A 19,324-nucleotide genomic window follows, 5' to 3' on the forward strand; every position below is an offset into this window, starting at 1 on the left:
CAGCATTAGTAAATTAGTACCTTAATCATAACAAAACAAACTTCCTCAACAGTGCTAAATGAATAAAGTGCCGGCCCATTGCATGGGATACTCAATTTAGAAGAGTAATAAACTTTAAATTTATCCAGTGTAGCAACTGCATGCAATCTTAAATAACATTATTCTGTTCTTTTAAGTGCTTATAAGTGAAAATGACTCTTGAGGTGCTTGAGAGTCAAGTGTTCAAAGGCAGTGTAGTTGTCATGGTTGGGAGACTGGGCACTAGAGTCCAATCAGTGGTTTTAACCAGCTCTACTTTATACAAACTATTTCACTTTGGAGAAGTAAAATGATAATTACTAGGCTTTGCTTTTCTCATTTATATAATAAAGGAAATTATATATACCTTAGAGTTCAGTATAGTGAGTGTTAAATTAAAAAAATAAACATTTTAACAAATTTTTGGATTATCTGAATCCCAGTTTCAAGTCCTTTATATAAAGAGCTCAAAGTCTTTACATTCATTCTTCTAACAAGAAAAGGCTGAACAAGCTGAAAATCAATGAATTTCTTAGACCCATGAGAGAATTGAGGTAACAGGGTAAACTCGCATCCCCAGATCAGGAAAATAGGCACATCTAGAAAGTCACAGCTTAGATCTATTTACCTGGAGAGGAATCCTTTGGAACATAGACTGGGAGGAACATTTAAATGGTGATTTGGACAAAATGTTGCAGTGTAATTGTGGGATAAGGTGAGAATGAGAAACCCCTGAAGGCTGCAGTCTTACGAGGGCCCCCAGACTTTTGTGAGTTTTACCTCCTGTTCTCCACCAGGTTCACACAGCAAAGGGCTCATAAAAATTTCATTATATCTCTAAGGGGTATTGAGGAGAGAGTAATCCTTGTGAAATACTACCAGAACATTCTCCATAAAGTGACGGACTCTCCAGCTGAACACACTCTACCTGAATATTATTTGACTTGAAGGTAGGATATTCTGCCACACTAAGGCCTTCTAACTTTTGTGTACCACCTGAAAAGGAAACCAAATGTTAACACTGAAGGTCACAGCTGAAAGGCTAAAGCTCAGTGAATAATGGAGATTTCATCATAAGAGTATAGAGTGTTTTTCTTCCTCCCACCTTACTGCCTCATCAATAAGACTCAAGTATAACAGTGAATTACAGCAGTGAAAGAGGTGTAAGAAGATACAGGAATACCTAAGGAAGCCCTAAGTCAACAGAAGAGAGAAAAAGCGTGGAGGAGTTTGAGGCCTTGGGCATCTATCTCTACAGCAAATATTAAACACAGTCCAGCTCTGAGCTAAATGAACATAAAATCTTCTACTAAAAGTCTATTTACCTGGACTCCTCTTATCTAATGTGTTATTCTAGCTTTCAACAAAAATTTAAGGTATTGTAAAAGGGAGAACAAAATAAGAGCTTGAAGAGACAAAGTATGGATTAGAACTAGATTCTGATATGACGCAGGGGATAGAATTATAAGACAGAAAATTTAAAATAACTATGACTAATATTTTAAAGACCCTAACAGAAAAAAAAATACAATAAATGGATAATGTAAAGCAAAGAGATAGAAATCTGTAAGAAAGAATCAAAAGGAAATGTTAGAAAGGAAATGGAAAATGAGTGAGACAGAAATGAAGAATGTCTTTTTAGGTAGACATTTGTAATTAGATCTGCAAAGGAAAAAAAAGGGAGTTTGGAGATTCATCTATAGAAACTTTTCAAATTGAAATGCAAAAGAAAAAAAAAGAATGGGAAAAATATCTAACAACTGTGGAAAAGATTTGAAGTGTCCAACATACATGTAACGGGAAGACTAGGACAAGGAGGAAGTGTCAAAGAAATATTTGAAGGAATAATTGCTGAGAAGCCCATAATTAATGGCAGTCATAAAACCATAGATTAAGAAGCCAATAAAATCCCAAGAATAAATGTTGAGAAACCTAAATCTAGGCATATTATATTCAAAATGCAGAAAAACAAAGATAAAGAGTAAATTTTGAACGAAGCCAAAGGTGAAGAAAAAAACCTTGTCTATATAATAATAAGCATAAGAATTACAGTGAACTTCTCATGGGAAACAATGCAAGCAAGAAGAGAGGGGAGTGAAATATATGTGTGATTTATTATATCCAGTGAAATAGTTCAAAAGTGACAGAGAAACTAAGACTTTTTCAGTCAAACTCAAGCCCAGTGAATCCATTACCATTTAACCTGTCATGGTGGGAAAAAAAATAATGGGACAGCCATATTGGAAGTCAGTTTTATAGTTTCTTATATAGCTACCTATAGTCTTACCATATGATCCAACTATTGTGTTATGTCTTCGTAAAAGCCTATTTGGGGATGTTTAAATCCACTTTAGTCATAAGTGCCAAAAATTGGAAGCAACCAAGATACCCTACAGTAGGTGAATGGATAAACACATTGTAGTATATCCATACTATGAATATTATTCAACAATAAAAATAACCTATCAAACCACAAAAAGACATAAAGCATTCTTAAATGCACGTTGCTCATTAAAAGAAACAAGTCTGAAAAGAATTCAAGGCTATAGTATAATTCCAATTATATGACATTCTGGAAAAGGCAAAACTATAGTGATGTTAAAAAGATGAGTGGTTGCAGGGTTACGGGGGGAGTGGGTGAGGGTTGAATAGGGGAAACACAGCAGATGTTTTAATTCTACCAGTAGTTCTATTCTACATGATACTGTTAACAGTGGCTCAATGACACTGCGCATTTGTCAAAAGCCCTTGACCTTTACAGCACAGAATGGAGCCTGGTGTATGAAATTTAGGAGGTTGGGGGATCTCAGGAATGAATGAAAACTAGAAGATAACCTATATTACAAATTTTAGAAATAGCCTCACTGAAGGGGGTCGGGAAAATGTACTGATGTCAGTAACTTTGAATATGAGTGGAGTCTAAGATTAAAAACAGAAGAATTGTATATAACTACTGTAACCTAGTTGAAACAGATGTTTTCTACAGGGGTATAAGGTAATAATTCTGATACCACCATACATGCACACTGGAAATGAACGATTTTGTAAATGGATGACAGTTGGTAGGAACCAGGTTTCTCACTGTTGGTGTCAAGGAGTGGAGGCCAGAATAATCCATGTAATCATGAAGTAAAGTTTGATACATTTTATACACCACATGCTTATTCCAGCACTGTGCCATCTGAGAGTCTAAGAAGCAAACTCAATAGCAAGGAGCACACATAGTACCCAGATTTTAGGTTTTAATGCCATTCCCCTTTCAGCCAACTGAAAGGGGCCACAGAACAGAGGCCACACTGAAGTGACAAGCTTAATAAGTATTGGATTCTATCCCAAAGTTTAAAATATACACCAAAGTAGAAAATAAAAACCATGGTATCACTCATATTGATATATCAGATGCATGTCTCACATTCCACTAGTGATTTTTTTCCCTTTATTTTAAATAAATACGTATTTGTGAGGAAAAAGTTAATACAATTAAGATTAACCCTAACAAAGGTAAAATAGAACTATGAAGACTGGAAAGTAAAAGAAATAATCAAATAGCTTCATATCTTCTAAGTAATAAGACCATTTAAAAAATAATTTGATATCAATAAGCTTTTGAAATAAAATTTATTCTCACAATTTTCTTCATATTATATGTAATACACCTGCTGAAATGGAGTCCTCAAAGCTGCTATAAACAAATTACATTAATTTTAAACATTCTTCCAGGTGTTATAAGACATTAAATAGTTATATCAAATTAACAATTGTTATGAATATTTCTGATAGTCAGTATAATTGAAAGCATTACAGAATTAGAAGAATTTTAATCTTTTTTACAAGTGGACAAAGAAGAGAATACATGGTTAACTTCTTATTAATTCAGTGTAGTACTTTAAGCATTTAGCTTTAAGTATTTAGGAAGATTTTATCTGAATAAAATGCATATATAAGTTTCAACTTTGTTTTCAAAAGCTGTGGCATTCTTATTTGATAAGATTAAAATGTTGAAAGAAAAGTTACTACAAAGTAATATCTTTGAAGAAACATAAGAAAATACTATGCTTTGGAAAATTTTTCCTTGCTGAGTACCTACTCCACTACAACAGCTAGATCTTGCTGAAAATTGTAAAAAAAATTGAAAGCTCGAAAACACTTAAGTTTCAAAGCAACAGATTGTCACAAAGAAAATACAATTTGCACTTGTCTAGGATTTAAGAGCTGAAGTAGTATCAAATATTTATATCTGAGAAAACACCACAATAAGACCACAAATGCTATCTGTAAATATTTTAGAGTATAGAAATTGTAGCATCCAGCAAATCTCCACTCCTACTCCCACTTTTTGTTTTGTTTTTCTTGAGGATATGTTGAAATGTTAGATAGTATTTTTTTAAATTTATTAATTGAAGTACAGTTGATTTACAATATTGTGTTAATTTCTGCTGCACAGCAAAGTGATTTATTTATACATATATACGTACATATGTTAATATATATATACACACATACATTCTTTTTCATATTCTTTTTAATTATGATTTATCACAGGATATTGAATATAGTTCCCTGTGCTATACAGTAGGACTTGTTATTTATCTATTTTATATATAATAGTTTGCATCTGCTAATCTCAAATTCCCAATCCATCTCTCTCCCACCTCCCTCCCCCTTGGCAACCACAAGTCTATTCTCTACATCTGTGAGTCTGTTTGTTTCATGGATAAGTTCATTTGTGTCACATTTTAGATTCCACACATAAGTGATATCATATGGTATTTGTTTTTCTCTTTCTGACTTACCTCACTTAGTATGATAATCTCTAGGTCCATCCATGTTGCTGCAAATGGAATTATTTCATTCTTATTTATGGCTGAGTAGTATTCCATTGTATATATGTTGAGTTTTCATTTTATCTTCATCATTTTCAAGTTTAAATGTAGTAAAGGAAGAGAGTAATCATGATGAAATGAGACTAGGAAAAAGAGAAATAATTACATATTAGATTTAAGTCATTGGCTCTCATGATAATATAGACTCTAGTTTCTGAGTAAAGTTGGTGCAGATTTAAACTATGAAACAAAATAAATGCTTGAATACTGTAGGAGACTGGGTTTGTGCTTTACTTGAGCAATTTGAAATATCTGATCAGTGTGGTTTCATTATCAACAAGGCATATGCATTGTACTATTAAAAATAACTACTCAATAAAATATTCAAAGTGGTGAAGCAGGCTTAACTTCACTAAAAAGGACAGTATGAAATGTATTAAAATGTTTGGAATAACCTCTTTCAAAGTTATGCTCCTTTTACCTTCTTGCTAAATTTAACATCCCAAATCCTCTAAATACCCACACCAGGTTATTCTGTTAAATAAATAAGCTGGCTCGATTTCTATAATATGTTTCAGTGCAGTCAGATATGAGATTTCTTTGATAATAGATTAATATCACAAGTAATTTTCAGTGAATTCTCAGAAATAATACAAATTTTTGTTTTTCCTTTCTCTTTCCACTTCGTACACCATAGCAATACCAAAAGTAGGAAAAGAACAGAGGAGAAAGACTTATAGTGAGTATTTGGAAACACAAGTTATAATTATTGCCAGATCTTAATGGGTAAACAGTAAATAAGAGAACATTGAGAAACGTTCAGAGTACTAGATCAAGATGGTGGGGAGAGTAAACACCTCTACCAGCTCTTTAGCTTAGAATTGATTATAATATCAAACAGCAAACTATAAATTAATTAACCCATCAATCCAAGAATATAACCATTTAAACAAGAATGTCAGAGAGGCTAAAATGCTAGGAATTCATAGAACATATTTTAAAACCAGACCAAATTTACATAAACTAAAACAAGATTTGAGAGAATAACAATGTCTCAGAAGAGTTTTATAGGTGGGAGCCCAGATAAGTCACTCAAAAACCTAAATAAGGATGACTTAAGAAGGAGCAACTATTTGAACATACAACCCCTGTTGTTCTTGATAGTATGAATCGAGCTCAGGTTTTTCCCCATCAAGTGGATAGTTTTAAAAATGTGATCTAATCATTCAATGGAAAGCTATAGAGCAATGAATATGAACAAACAGCAACTTCAAATAAACAAAAAGATGTTATCTCCATACATTCTACTAAAAAAAATCATATAGGAAACATTACTTGCCATATAACTTCATCTATAACAAACACAAATATGCATTTTTTAAGAAAACTACATGCAAAATATTCATAGGAGCAATAGTGTTAATAACTCTAAACTGTAAAAATGCTAATGCACCACAGACAGATTTTTAGAATATCTGTTAACCCAATCCAGTTCTCAGAAATGTTTATGGAAAATGGAAGAGCCAGTCCAATATTTATGTGAAAATGCAAAGGAACATTGTTAGCCATAAATATTACTAAGTTGAAGAATAATTTAGAATATTTTATACCAACATATTATTTCAGGGGAAAAAAAGCTTAGTTATGATGATATAGAAATTAAGACTGTGATATTGTACAAAGATTGGCAAATTAACCAATGGAAATGTTGCAAGGATAAAAGAACTCTTCAAGTTGGCCCTGGAAAACGGTGAGGAAATAAAAAAACTATCAAATAAATTGTGTTGGGTCAACTGGGTTATCAATATGAGGAAAAGGGGCAACATGACTACTGTCATCCATAAACAAAATTAATTCCAGGTAAATTGTAGATCAAATGTTTAAGGTAAAACAATAAAAACCCTAGAAGTTAATATAGGAAAATATCTTCCTCATCTTGTTATTTGGTGATATTGCCTAAATTGGTCATATAAATAGTAACTATAAAAGATAATTCCTGTTCATTAACAGATGCCATTAAGATAGTGACAATGTAACCTATAATGTGGCTGAGATATTTTCAACATATGTGAATAACTATTAATAGCAAAGGGCTTATATTAAGAAAATATAAGGTAATCCTAAAATAATAAAAATACAAACTTGCAGAAAAATGAAAAGGGGCTTGAAGCGGTACTAAAATTTAAAATATTAACTCAAAGTGGTTTGTAGACCTAAATGTAACTGCTGAAACTACAAAATTCTTAGAAGAAAATTTAGGAGGAAATCTTTGTAAACTTGATTTGGCAAAGCCTTACTAACTTTGACTCCAAAGCACATGGTACAAATGAAAAAAAGATAAGTTGGACTTCAATAATTTTTTTAAAAGATTTTCGTTTTAAAGGATATTATCAAGGAAGTAAAAAGACAGCTAACAATGAGAGAAAATAGTTTTAAATTATGTATTAAGCAACTTTTATGCTGACTATATGAAGAACTCTTAGAACTGAATAATAAAAAGACAACCAACATTTAATAATGGGCAAAGTATCTGAATTGATATTTCTACAAAGAAGATACACAAGTCAGTAAGCATATGAAAAGATTTTCAACATCTTTGGCTGTGAGAGAAACGCATATCAAAATCACAACATATCACACCGACTAGGATAGCTGTAAGCAAACATAGATAATAACAAGTATTGGCAAAGATGTGGAGAAACTGGAACTCTTATACACAGGTTGTGAGAATATAAAATGATCTGTCAGCTTTGAAACCATTCTGGAATTTCTCCAAAATGTTTAAGCATAGCATTACCATTAGCTCAACATTCCACTTCTAGGTATATACCCAACAAAATGAAAATAGACATCCACATAAAAATCATAGAATAATGTTTATGACAGTACTATTCATAAGTCAAAAAGTAGAAACAACACAAATGTTTGTCAAGTGATAAATGTATAAATGTATTATATCCATACAATGGGATCCTTTTTATGGAATAAAAAGGAATGATATACTGATATATACTATAATATGAATAAACCTTGGAAACACTATGCTAAGTGAAAGAAGCCTTTCACAATAAAGCATGTAGTATATTATTCTATTTGTATGAAATTTCCAGAATAGTCAAATCTATAGAGACAGAAAGTAGGTTAGTGCTTCCCTAGTCCTGTGAGTGTTGCTGGAAAATGCGAAGTGACTGCTAATAGGTATGGGGTTTCTTTTTGAGGTGATAAATGTTCTAAAATTGATTGTGGTGATAATTGCACAACTCTGTATATACTAAAAAACCTGGAATGGTATGATATGTGAATTATATCTCATTAAAGCTTGTGACAAATGTTCCAGTATTGTAAGAATGAATGAAATATAACAAACAGAATCCAAACCACCTTAAGAAAACTAAACATAAATGAAGGTAATTTCAGAAATCCAAGGTTGATTAATAACTGTAAGTCCATAATTAATATGCATTAGGCAGCTACTCCTCCAGGCCAGGAGGGGAAGGCCTCTAGATCCATTACAATTTGGAATGTAAAACAGTGGCTCCATGGGACATAAATTTGCAAATCTCTCATGCATGAGGTCTGTATTTAACTTCCAAACCTTGTTTATCATTTAAATATCCTTTACCTTAAGTTACCAGCAGTCTGTGCTTAGGAAGTCCTGACTGTAGAGAAACAAAAATGTTAATGAAACTTTGTCTCCTGACAACTCACACACACACACACACACACTCACAGATAACATAAAATAAAGCAGATATATGGAGAAAAATATGCCATTACACACCTATAAGAGTACCTAAATGAAAAAAAAAAAAGAAGCAAATGGTGGGAGTAGACAATTATGTAGAACATTGGAAATTCTTACACACTACTAGAATGATTTTTTGGCGCAAAGTCATTGCAAAAATTGTAATATTATCTATTAATTTGAAAATATGCAAGGTGTACACAATTTCACTTTTGGGTATATACTTAAATAGATGGATGAACTGGAGCATCTAGAAACTTATCAAAGAATGTTCTTAGCATTTCAGTCATAATAGATAGTAACTGGAACAGAAATCCGAATGTCCATTAAGTACAAAATGTACATATAATTGTGATATATTTACACATTAGAGTAGGAAAGAACAATGACATTGAATGTACTTCATTCACACGCGACAACCCTGAATTATTCTCACAAACAAGATATGTCTTATAAAAGGCCAGACAGCACAGAATTCATCCTAAATAATTATATTCGCATGAAACTTAAATTAGGAAAAACTAATATTTGGGGTTAAATTCAGGATAGTGGTTAACTCTGGTAAAAGGGCAGGGGGAGTGATTCAGAAAACACAAGAGGGCGCTTCTGAGTGGTAGCATAATTCTGTTTATTGGGCAGTTTGAAGGTACATGGCTATGATTAATTTTGATGTTTTATTGAGCTTTATATTTAAGATTTGTTCATATATATGAAAAATATAAAAGTATATAACACAGGTAAGTAAAAAGTTTAAAATGAAAAGGTCACCATAGAGGATTAGTACTGCCTATATCAGTAGCTAGTTTCAAAAGGAATGGTGGAGAGGTGCTTATTAAAAAGGGGTTAAATTTTGTGTTTTTGTGATGATTTGCAATCCTATCATAATTTATGATTACTAACATAGCTAGAAATAAATTTCTTAAGCTCATAGTTTTAATGCCAATAAAACATAATGTTTGTTTACAAAAAATCCCACATAAACATAACAAATAACAATAAAGTTAAAATTAACATTACTTTAGTGTGACAGATGCTTTGCTTAAATTAATCACATCCCAAAAGTAAAAAATTTTTCTATTGGTGACTTTCAATTGCAAATTATCACTCCAAAGAAGAGTTCTGTCTTCCTAAATGGTAAAATATTTCATCCTGACAACAGTAACAGATGCTTTTAATAGTGATCAGTTTACATTCCAGCTTAATTCTGCCGAACATATATGATTCCAAACATGAGCACTATATTCTTTTCTTTTTTTTTTTTCTTTTGCCACACCTTGCAGTCTGTGGGATCTTAGCTCCAGGAGACCAGGGATTCAACCAGGGCCCTCGGCAGTGAGACGGCGGAGTCCTAACCACTGGGCCACCAGGGAATTCCCAGCACTATATTCTTATACCTTTTTTATTACTCACTAACAAATCAAACAGTTCAAAGTAGAGACGGACACATCTCAAGTCACAACTTCAACATGTTTGTCTTTTAGATATTTAAATATGTTTGTATAGGGGTTTTTTCTTGACCAGAATTTAAAAATATGTATAGCAAAAAGAAACTTAAAACCTTATCAATATCCAGTGGTTATTGGAAAATATCAACCTAAAACAAGGAAATGAAGGGTTGGTTTAGTCTTATAATACTAAGCTGACTAGACAATTATTTGGGACCTCATAGGAACTTAAAGTTCCTAGTACTGGGACCCCATGCTGAAAAGGACTTCTCCCATTGCTGAGGGGTTCTGGCCTAGTTCATGTCAATGTCCCCATTCTGGAAAACATTGGCCATGCACACCCTGTACTTCTGAGTTCAACAGTCATCCTGGCTCAGGAATTGCTCTTTCAAGATTTTCGCTATCAACCTTCATTTGTAATAGACAAAAATAAATATACAATAATTCTCTATAAACAATGAATAGACAAGTTTGCTATAACATTAATTATGGATTCTCAGGTCCTCTGGAGTAAGAGTTGATTTAGCAGATTGTTGTAAATTTTTCTTTGCAATTCTCCTTCTGTAATTAGTTACTTTAACATCAATTCTATTTCAGATTTTTGTTTGTATATCTGTTTTTATCAAGGACTTTAAGACTTGGAGTGTATGATTTCAAAACAGGCTGCTATAAGGTCTATGTGGACAAGAATTACAAATAAGAACTACTAAGCAGCAAAATTATACAAATGGGAACCCCTTTTAGATATTTCCCCCTCCTTATAATGACATTTTAAGCTATTTCCCAATCCTACTAATTGATCACATCTGGTCTTCACTGAGTTCTCTTAGCTATTATTTTTTAAAGCTTATGCATTTACCACTAAATAGTGTTATAAACATATGAAAGATGTTCCTTTTTTCTTATTTTTTTCTAACTGCTACTCCTTGTTTGAAATTTCTTTACCTTAATCTTTCTTATCATCATTTCCCTCATACATTTCTCCTGTGCTTTGAACATAACATGCCTTGATTAAAAATTCTTTCTCTTTTTTTTTCCTTTTATACATCCTCTTTTGCTCTCAGAGTAAGAGAAGAAATATATTGTGCCAAAGAATATAATAGCTCACTGGAGAAAATACTACTTAATTACAGTGTCAACAAGCAAACAAATAAACAAAATAATGAATACATTTCAAATGCTTTCAGAAAAATTATTCTTCTCTAGCACTGATAGGTTATGAAAATGAAAATGCTATTTTTAGCCTCTGTTTCTGAAATATAAATGTTCCTGAATGTCAACAATTTGTGACAATGTCAGTGTTTTAGTTTGCTAAGTTTTCCAAAGCACAGACAGTGTAGCTTAATCAACAGGAATATCTTCTCACAGTTCTGGAGGCTGCATGTCCAAGCAAACCATCAGCAAGTTTGATTTCTCCTGAGATCTCTCTCCTTGGCTTGCAGATGACTGCTTTTTTGCTTCGTCCTTATATAGTCTTTTCTCTATTCATGCACACATGTGTCTTAGTCTCTTTCACAAGGATACCAGCTATATTTAATTAAGGTCCACCCATATGATCTCATTTTACCTTAAGTACCTCTTCAAAGGCCATATCTCCAAGTACTGTCACAATCTGAGGAACTACTAGTTAGGACTTCAACTCAGGAATTTTGGTGGTATACAATTCAGTCAATAATGGACAGCTACTTAAATATAGCATAATTACTAAGCTAGTGCTTGTTGTATATTCATATTTATAGAACTGAAGATTAACATATCTTCATGAAAGCAACAATTTAGCAAGATAATCAAAAGAAGTAATATCACCTGTCTGCCTCTCAATGACTAACACATTGTGCATTCTAATTTCCTCAACCTCTGTAATTCATTCACTGATAAGTACTGACACTCAAGATGCAAAAGGGAAATCAAAAATTCCTGTCTTGCTCTAATGGTAACATCAATGCCACATTACCCCAAAAGGCCCCACCTGATTTAATCAGGTAGGATTAGGACAGGTAAAATAATAAATTTAAAGAAAAATCCTTATATCCATATAAAGATGGAATATATATATGCGTGTGTGTGTGCATGTATGTGTGTGCATGTATGTGTGTGTATATATATATATATAATATATATATATATATATATATAATGTTTTTCTCTCAAATACAGCCATGCAATAGGGTTGCAGGGATTACCTATGATGAGCTATCTCGTCTCTCCACCAACTTTAGCATGCCATCGACTGGTATGAGATGGTTTCTGTAACTCTAGCATTCGCGCATATATTCCAACCAGAAGGAAATTTGAAAGACATGAAAAGAATACACCTTTCATCATCTGAGGAAATCTCTCAGAACCACCACAAAACTGTGTTGCTTGCAGTTTACAACTTGACCATATGGATTAAGGTAGCTTTGAGAAATGTAGTGCTTTATCTAGATAATTGTTTTGAGCTGAATTGTGTCCTCAAAATTCAGACATTGAAGTCCTAAGGCCCAGTTTCTAAGAATGTGACTGTATTTGAATATAGAATCTTGAAAGGGGAAATTAAGTTAAACTGAAGTCATTAGGGTGGGTCCTAATCTAACATGACTGGCGTTCTTGTACGACGAGGAAATTTGGACACAGACATGTACAGAGGGAAGACAATATGAGAAGATAAGGAAAAGTTTGCCATCTACACCGACATCAAGGAAAGAGGCCTGGGAAGAAACCAACCCTACTAACACTTTGATCTCAGACTTCTAGCCTCCAGAACTGTGAGAAAATAAATTTCTGCTGCTTAAGCCACCAAGTCTGTTATGGCAGCCCCAGCAAACTAATACAGCAAGATACTTTATACAGCTGAACTGCAATTTCTTGAATGGTGACTGAATTTATCACTGTATATAAAGACCTAATATCGGGTCTGGAGGTATGGGAGCAGCTGATGAGATTTTATGAATACTTTTCACATATAAAAAGGTCTTTGAATGGCCAGAATTCAGCGTAGTGATAGAAGAAGAGAATCTTGGGTATAGGAAACACCAAAAACAATATATGGAATAATTTGTAAGTGCTTAAAGCATCATTAAACTGTATGTTCTACCAGGACAGGTAACTGTTTTTCTACTTGAAAATTAACTGCAATGTTACCTTGCTACATGATAATTTAGCCTTTCTTCTCATGCTGTGTCTACTCTGAGATATCAACCACCTTTTGGAAGGCTTTATTATCACCCATTTTGCAGACTGAACCATTTCTTCAGAATTTACAACTTCTGATTTGACATAGGAGCAGATCCATATGCCCTTTGTGGAGATGGGGATGGGTAGCGAGAGACAGAAATACATGTTGTCTCCCTTTAGAAGTTCTTGAGTCCCATACCTCAATGAATATAAATCTTTAGAAATATATTAATGTATAAAAATGTATAAAATACATAAATCCCAGAGTGAATATTGAAAGCAAGTTTCATCTTATAGTGCATTCATGGTGATGTGTATATTTAAATTTTACTGTTTTTTATCTTACTCCTCTTATAACTGAAACTTTGTACCTTTTTACCAACCTCTCCCTATTTCCCCCATTCTTAAATTTTACTATTTAAATATTTGAAATGGTATTTTAAAATGTTTTACAGGAGTTTGCAGTATTACCTTAAAATATCTGAGTAATAGTTGAAAATGTGTGTCAACTAGGAAGCTCATTAAAGGAGTTAATCCTAAAAAATAATAACAGAATACTACCAAGAAACACTCTTGCCATTTCTTGACAAACATGGCTTTGTCTCATAATGTAAAACAAACAAACAAAAATCTTATTTAACCATTTACATAAAATTCTAGATTAAAAAAATAAATTGTTGCACATTATGTCTAATATCAAGATAAGTACAAATTCAAAATAGTTATTTTTACTACTTTTTTTTTAAAGTTAGCATTGTGAGAACATTGTTTCCATTCCACTCTGAAATTAACATACAGTAAATTGTATGAGAATGGATAAACATTTAAGTTACTGTAAATGAAAACTAGAGAATTATACATCAAAATACAGGTATATATAAATAGGTATCCACTCTTCAATTTAGCAGGGAGGGTAGTAGTGGCAGGGAAACACAAAACATCACACCTACCAGCCGAAAACCAGACATTATTATCAGCAAATATAAGGGGACCAAAATAATCACACAGAAAAACTAAGTACAGACTAAATAAGTGTACCCAGTGGATAGAGAAGTATTTTAAAGAATTGTGGTTATTATCTTCATTACTCACATCCATTAAAAAAAGAGATTCTCATGAAAAATAGAAATCAGAACACAAGAAATGGACTAAGAAAATTATTATTATTGAAATAAGGAATGCAATATAAGTTAGTCCTGGAATAAAATTTCAGGTGTTCTGAAACAGCAGTTATCAAATTTTTGCATATGTTAGAATCAGGTGTGGAGTGTCTTCAGTGACCTCCTCCCTGTACTGGTCCAGTGACTACTCTTTAAACATAGCTATTCAAAATTGTCAATGATACCAAAAATGGAAACTGAGAAAAAAGTGTTAAGAGGTCTACAGCAACACTCCTGGAAGGCTAATATTTACCTTCTAGAGAGAGAGATAAAGAATTTAAAAAGCAATAAACAAAAACTGTATGTGAGATAATAAAAATAATAAAAGAAAAAATTACCATACACAAAAAACTTGGTTAGAAAAATAGTGCCTACAAACTGCTGACCATGATTTTTATAAAAGATCAAATCTTATAAAATTCTTTAAAATTACTAGAATTGAAAAGAACACTGTATAACAATTTATAACATAGAATTATATCCCCTGAATATCAAACCCTTTAGGAAAGAAAAGTAAGCACATATTCATACATTAGAACACACACGCAGACATACACACACACACACAGACATACACACACACACACACACACACACACACACACACACATATTGACTTCAAATATATTCTTTTGGGGAAAGACCATTTTAAGACTATCTTTGCAAAATAAAAATGGAACCTTTAAATAAGAGGTATTCATAGTTTCAAGGAGGTTGTACTTTCATAAACAGGACAATGACAACAATCTCGGGATAAATGACCTCCATGTTGAAAAAGGAACTCAGAATATATTATATAATTCCACATACAGTACTACTAAAGGGTTGGAATTTATAAATGATATGTTTATGAAGGTTGAAAGATGACAATGCTGGGGCAAACTCAATTAGAGGAACTCCATAAGAAATTAATGGTTCACATATGAAACAAACTAACTTACAGAATACTTTGGAGAATTTATTGACATATAAGAGACGAGAGAACATTTGATATTTATGCTTCGGTTTTCTCCTTTGAAAGTTATGTTTCGTGATATCACTTTATTTATGGATCAAGTAAAACCATGTAGTTGTTGATATTTTCTTAAACTGAATCATGTAATCACTGTTTATTAACTTTAAAAACCTACTTAAAGGTAAAGCACAGAAGAATTTATTTTAGGAGAATGTAGATATAATAAATATTAATAAGGAAAATTAATATCGTTGGTGATAATATTTGGAAGTGGGGGAGATACAAAGAAAAAGGTAAAAGGGAGATAAAGGACAACATTTTTCTGATATATATCAGGAGGTACTTAAATTTTATGATTCTGAAGTACAATTTTAAAAAGTGGCTTAGAAGTTGAGATATAAATCTCTGTCCCAAAAATAGCAAAAAATAACATGATTTATGATAGCATGTAACTCTTTTCTCTCAAATAGCCTATAATTTTATGCCATGATACATCAATTAAATTCTAATTTCTAAGTGCAAAGATTATTAAAATATCAGCATTCTCTCTGAATATTTTTCTTATATTGTTTGCCGTTGCAACCTAGCTCCATAATAATCTACCCCCATAATAATCTACCCAAATTAAAACTCACCCAGAATCTTTCAAAGAGTAAGAAGCAATATGGAGTGTACATATCAATCCCTAACACCCTAGTGATATTTCATTCACTTTAGCACTCTATTTTTGAGAGCTTATAAGAGCTACTAATAAAAAATGGTTTCATTAAACCTGCATATTTACCTGAGATTATTTTACTTCACCTTTCTCTAAACTAATTCTTATTTTCAAAGATTTGTTATGCTTACATGGAATGCTGTTTGTAATCCTCACTTTAGTTTCCACTCATCCCCATTTTGCAGATGAGAAAAATGCATTTCAGTGTTTTTTTGCCTTAATGTTACAGCATGTTTTTGTGAGAGTAGCTGGAATTTGTACTCAACTAGATGCTTTCAGAGACCATACTAATAACGATATGCCTAAACCTATTAGGATGTTAATGTAATAAAATCAAGGAACAGATAAGTTTAAGATAATTACTCTCAGTTGAGTTAAATTAATTAGCAGGACCAAAAATATGATCCAAGTTCAGTATCTTAAATTTACATTTTACTCCCTGAAATGTATCAACCTCATAATTCTTAATCTCATCATTGTTCCTCATCATTATTATATCCATCGTTACCCATAGAAATATATTCTCTCTATGTTTGCATAAAATGAATAAAAGCATGAAATATAATCTTCAAACTATTTCAAAACTGGCATGTCTTTTTAATGAAATGGGGCAATATTTTCCAAATTGAGCTCTTTTCAAGCAAAAAAAAAGTCAAATTTCTCAAATCAAAACCGTGGCTGTATTTTTTTCTAAACATTGCTGATAATTCAATATAATTAAAGAACATCAAACTGGTTTTGAGAAGGCTGTGTGTAGACATTATACTTTTAGTTTACATAGAAGATTCTGAGGATCCAAACTCAGAAATCAAGTTTATTCATTAAAAGGTGCCATTTCAGCAGGTGGCATGGGATTCTCTTTGAGTTATTTGCTTCACTGGTGAAGCCCATGCTGTTGTATTAACAGCCATGATCAATACATGAAAAATAATTCTGTTCTTTAGAGACTCCACTAATATAGAGTAAATGGCTAATTTTTAAAAAGTAAACAAAACTAAAGTGTGATAGAAAAATGAAAAGTTGCCACTAAAATGTAGCTTCTGTTTCAACATGTTTGTTTCTCACTTTGATGCTTAGATTGAACAGTTTCACAAGTAAATATAACTGGTTGGCTCATATTTATTCATGAAGGGGAGAAAAGAACCCCCTCGGAGTAGCTCCACACAGGAAAATTCCCCAGACAGCTCTGAATCTTGAAGCCCAGAACTGAATAAAGCCCAGAGTGAACCATGAGCAGAGATGGAGGAAATTGAAACTCACATGGGATGTTGTTTTTTCTCCTACAATCTGTATATGCCATATCCAAATATGTGTTTCTACTGCCAAAGAGTGTATATAGTCATACTGCTATAATTCTGCTTAAGCGATTAAACTCAGTTGCAACTACAAAGCTTTGGAAATAATTTATCATATTAAACTAAAATTCTCTCTTTTGTGAATAATTATCTCGTTTTAGTTATATAGGATATGTTTTTACACATAATAGCTCATCAATACAATTTTATTGTAAAATGTTAAAAGTTCCAAAATGCAGAATATGTTCTCTAATCAGAAAATGATACCTTTCTGTATATTAATAGGAATAAATCAAATATTAAATATCTAAATAGGCAATTATAGTGGGCAATGTAAAATTACTGGCAGTTACTTTATTCTATTGTCCTAGTATAGAGAAACAATTTCCATTCACCTGAAACAATAATATTTCTTTCCTCAGTATTGATCTTCATCCTCTCCAGGTGACAGCAATAAGCTCTTCACATTTCCTTCTCTGGATATTGCTCTAGAGCGCAAGTCTCATCTTTTCTATTATTCTCCTGGTGAATTATTTCTTTTAGGGGCCATTGCTCTATCCTGTATATATGAGTACATATCACAAAATCATTTACGAGTGCTTATAACAAGGCAAGTTTAGTTGTTACTCTACCAACATGGCGGAATCCTAGGCTCAAACTCCATCAACATGCCTAGTTACATAGACATTGAATTAGGAAGAAAAGATGGGTAGTAGAGGAGATGGTGTGTGTATGTGTCATATATGGGTTGTAGGTGGTATGTACAATTTTCTTGTAAAATTAAAAGACAATATGGTAGAGACTCTACAATTTAATAAATAATTATAGTCGTTGATTCATATTCCTAATAGAAGGGATTGTTTTATATATTTAATTTAATTACTATAATTTGTGAAAAATTCTTTCTTATGGAATATGTTTTCTAATACAACTAAGTCTTTTACATATCTAAAAATTAACTAGCAGTATTGAAAAATAAGAACATATTCAAGGAATTTCTTCTCATATTTTGAGAAATATATACAATAATTTGGTGTCATTTAGGACTATCTTTGTTTTGTTGATTGAACATGTGGCTGGTATTCTTAAGCATTTTAGATGGAAAATCCACTTAGATGTACTACTTAGTTTTTTAAAAGCAAAACACCAAGTAAGCTTATTTACGTTTATCATTGCTTATGCACATTTCAATATGGATTACATTGTTTAAGTTTCAAAACAGTTTTATGAGTACTAACATAAAAACATCAATCAAATAAGACATCAAAATTATTAAAAGCAAGATTTTCTAAGGTTTAAAATTATATTACTCAATAGACTACTTCAACATTTGTCCTACATTAAGATTTTAATGACAAATGAAGAAAGTAGATTGTCATATTCCTACATCCGCTTTATTCTGGATGTCTGTGCATCAGTTTTCTCTGTATTCATATAGGCATTCAATCAGTAACTCAACTCTGATTGAATTGAGTTCAATTCAATTCAATTCAAGTTCAAGTTCAACTCAACTCAATCTGAAAAATTCTGATTATCACTGTATATAATGATACAAGTTTCTAACTTCAAAGACCGTATCAGCCAAAATTTTAAAATATATGTATTAATAAAATTTTTATAAAAGGATTTTAGTATTCTATTAGTCTGATTTTGTTTTCAAATCATAGAAAATGAAATTGATTTAACTTAATTAAAAAGAAAAATTGAAAGTCGCTATTGTGTTTTTTTCCCAGAATTTACTATTACAGTCTTTCTGTCGGTATTTCTTAAGTGTCTACATTTTACTATTCTCTACACTAGATATTGCATAGAGAATGATGGAAAAAACATAATTTAGGAATTCATCACCTACTGAGGGGATAAAATCAATGGGATTTGGTTAAAAGTTAATTTTGTACAGGAATAGAGTTGTGGGGAGCGAAAGGGAACATGAAGGATAATTTTAGGATATTTTGTTTGTTTGTCCAAATACATAGGGGTGCCTCAATGATGGGAGACATTGGTGATGA

The sequence above is a fragment of the Balaenoptera borealis genome (genome assembly GCF_965194805.1).
Source record: "Balaenoptera borealis genome assembly, chromosome: 18".
NCBI lineage: Eukaryota > Metazoa > Chordata > Mammalia > Artiodactyla > Balaenopteridae > Balaenoptera > Balaenoptera borealis.